Below are 4,052 nucleotides of genomic sequence, written 5' to 3'. Positions count from 1 at the left end.
AATCCGGCCTCAGACCAAACACTTGACACTTACTAGCTGTGTGACCCTGGGCAAGTCACTTAACCCCAATTGTCTAAAAATTTAAAAAAAAAAGAAAGAAAGTTAAAATAAATTAGACTTGGATCTACATTCAAACTCCATCAGTTCTTTTTCTTGAGATGGATAGTATTTTTCATTATAAGTCCTTGTGAATTGGCTTGAATCACTGTACTGCAGAGAATAGCTAAATTATTCAGTCAATCACAATTGGTTAGTTATTGTCCTTTGTTCTCAAAGAGGACCAAAATGACATCACTATGTTGGAGTGAACGTACTTTTCCTTTCTGTATCTGGCTCTGAGGTACCCCTCATGATGTGCTCTGTAGACTCAGTCAGAAAGGACAGCAAAGGCAGAGGAGCCCTCCCCCTCCTCCTCTGACAAGGAGATATCCCCACAAAGAAGCATCTTCCCGGGACCCCACCTCCAAGGTGTCAGAGGGACTGACAAACATAACATGTGATCCAGAAACCTACACCAGATAGCAGAAGCCCTAACCATCCACACAAAATATGCTCTGGCACTGCTGGATCTCTCTGCATTTGGGGAGAGAACCCTTAACATGGGCCTGAGCCACTCTTTCTAGTGCAGAGGCTGCCTTTGGAATCACCATAGGGTAAATGGTGAACCCATATTCACAGGGGTGATTGATAAATCTTATAAGGAAAGATCTTCCATGTCCCCTATATGACTCTAAACATTGGGCTATAAGCCAGAGTGTGGTTATCTATGTTGACCTGAGAATTTAGCCAGTTCTCAGGAGATGTGCTCTGGGAACCTGGCCAGTTCATCAGAACATATCAAGTTAATTAATATTCTAAGATGTTTTGCTTGCTCCAGGAGCTTGGCCAGTTCCTGGACCAAGTGAAAACATCTGCTAGAATCATGGACACCTCTGGCATGGGGCCGTCTTTGTTAGAGGCCCTATTTAAATCCTAATTGGGAAAGCCATCTTTGGATTCTCACCTATGGAGAGGGTGCTCTGCCTGGAACTTTCCCTATCAGGACCCTGAAAGTTGTACCCCAGGAATCCCCAGCTTGGACGTCAGGTGTTGGTGTTTCCCCGAATTGATGATGTTTTCTTATATTATTGCTATCCTTTGTATTCTTAGCCTAACTATAGTCATGTTGCTAATTGTACGTTGCTATAAATCTACCTTTTCTATACTTGTATTATAATCTTAATTAAAGCTACCTTCACTTCTCTCTCTAGGAGTGTGTCTTATTGTAGGAGCAAATCCCAACCACATTTTTCTTCCTTAATCACACAAGGGGTCAGTTCCCCACAGATCCCCTCAGTCAGACACACCCCAATCACTGTCAGAGTCATTGACTCTGTATCCCTGCACAGTCACTGACCCACTGTGTCCTTGTCAGATATCAACACTGCCTCTTTACCCATGTCACAGTCATTTGCCTTCCATGCTTTTGTCTGCGACACAGCCCTTAACACTTAATCCTCCTTCCCCTCCTCCTCCTTTTCCACACTCTCCTTCTACTCCCTTTCTTCCATCTTCACCCTTTAATCCTTTCTCTTCTCCTCTTCCCTTGTGCTTTCTCTTCAATGTCATCATTACCTCCCCATATCTTGATGCCTACGTGGACTATAAAACGTCAGGGTTTGCTTTTAGCCACATCTCAAAGCCTGAGAAAGGGATCCTGAAGGCTGAAGAATGAGGCTACAGAAATGCTATATTTCTTGACTCTTCATTTCATCCCAAACCATTCTCTGATACACTCCTAAGCCATTCCTGCAGTGTCCTCATCATGTCCCCTACTTTACTTCGACTCATGATCTCTCCTAATTCTTCCCTTCCCACTTCCTTTTTCTCCTCTCCTCTCTGCCTTATCATCTTGTCTTCTTCTCTTCCACCCCTGCTATTCAGGGTTCTGTCTTCTCCATCTCTACCTAAGAGCAAAGCCTCCAATAAGTTCTTGACTTGCCTTAATGAGAAGTTTCCTCTTTGAAAGATGGAGAAACCAAAGGGAAGTCTCTTCCACATCAGACTCTCACTCATGGAGAAGAACAGCTTGTTGGGGTGGAAATGATGGAAACTTTGCAGGAAACTCCCTCTCACTGTTCGTAATAGACGAGAGGAAATTCAAGAATAGTCTGGAGATACAAGGGGAAATAATTCCAAAGAGAAGAGAAAGTAGAGTTTGTCCAAAGAGACTAACTCATAGTTCTCTTGATTCACTGTAACTACTTCACCATTTTAGAGATAATAACCCAAGCAGTAGCTGCAAGCTACCTAGGGGCAAAGGTTAGGCCTGATGTCAGGAAAACCCTCCTCACAACTGAGGCTGATACAAAGTGAAATGGGCTCCCCTCAGGAGGTGGTGCCTCCTGGAAGCCTTTCAATCAGAATCTGAATGGTCATTTCTTAGGTATGTTGGGTATTCTTTTTACAGAATGAGTTGGACAAGAGAGCCGTTGAGGTCCCTTCCAACTGTCTCATTCTGTGAGGCTAGATTGTGAAGTCAGGGACTTCCTACCATCTGCTGGGCTCCTCTCTGATCCCATCCCTTCTTCTGCTTGAATGAACAGGGCACTTCTTAGTAATGGGGGGACGTATGGAAGCTGTGGGACCTATGGAAAAGAGAAGGAGAAGACAATGAGTTGTGTACTAGAATTGCTGAGTTTGAGATACTGAGGTGACTGATGAAACTATGGAAGTTTGACCTGGAGAAGAAATATTTGGGTGATGGGCATATAATAGCTGCCTTTTCCTGTCAAATTGTCCTCTCTTATTTCCATATTTTATTGTGCCTTTCCTCCAGTAAACTTCTTGTTTTTGTTTTTGTTTTTATTTTTGGCTAGGCAATGGGGTTAAGTGTCTTGCCCAGGGATACACAGCTAGTAAGTGTCAAAGGCCAGATTTGAACTCAGGTCCTCCTGACCCCAGGGCCGGTGCTCTATCCACTGCACCACCTAGCTGCCCCTCTCCAGCAAACTTCTTAAGGAAGTATTGTCTGTGAACTCTTTAATACACTGATCATGTAACATAGGATATCATACTCCCTCTGTATTGTATCTTATCCCCTTGTAAGCTCCTCTGTAAATGGACAGAACTGGAAGCTATAGGAAGAGGCTGCAAGAGGCCAGTTAGGTCTGATGTCAGGAAAAGAACTTCCTAACAGTTAGAGCTGCCCCAGTGTGGAATGAACTGACTAGAGAGGTGGCAGTTTTCACCCTCCTCTGAGGTCTTCATGACCACTTGTCCAGAATATTGTAGATAGGACTCCTATCATTGAAAAGGTTAGATCGGATGATCTTTGAGTTCCTCTGATATTCTCAGATTGTGTAAGGTACAGTAGGCAATGTAGACTGCTCCAGATGGAGTACCTAACAAGCTGATGGAGGGAACAGGGTGGAACAGATTAGGTGAAGGGTATAGAGCATACTGGGTAGCATGGAGTAGACAGGATAGAATGAGTGAGGCAGGCTAGAGTGGTTAGCATGTATATAACATTCAAGGTTTTCTAAGCAATTTACATACATTATTCCATTTGATCCTCAAAAGGACCCCATGAGGTAGGTACTGTTATTTATGGTCATTCTACAGTTAAGAAAATTGACACTGAGAGAGGTTAAGAGACTTGCCCAGGGTCATCCAACTAGTAAGTGTCTAAGGCAAGATTCAAACTCAAGTCTCCCTTCTTGTTTGCTGATCCAACACTATGGCCACTGTATCACAAACTCCCTCTATAAATAAGACCTTACTGGAAGGTCTCAAAGGCAGGCACTGGGAGGTGTCTTCTGTTCTATCTCCCCTGGTGCTGAGTATAAGGCCTTTTATGTAGTAGGCATTCAGTGTATGTTAGGTGACTTGGCCTTGGATGCTCCAACAAACAGCTGATCCTAGGAGTCCCTTTGTCACTGACTGTTAATCCTGGAGAACCACATTGCCTGGATTTTAGGAAGGAAGGAAGGAAGGAAGAGAGAGGAGAGAGAGAGAGAGAGAGAGAGAAAGAAAGAAAGAAAGAAAGAAAGAAAGAAAGAAAGAAAGAAAGA

The sequence above is a fragment of the Vombatus ursinus genome, unplaced genomic scaffold (assembly GCF_900497805.2).
Source record: "Vombatus ursinus unplaced genomic scaffold, bare-nosed wombat genome assembly UNPS02012319.1, whole genome shotgun sequence".
Classification (NCBI taxonomy): Eukaryota; Metazoa; Chordata; class Mammalia; order Diprotodontia; family Vombatidae; genus Vombatus; species Vombatus ursinus.
Note: the sequence above shows the minus strand (reverse complement) of the source record.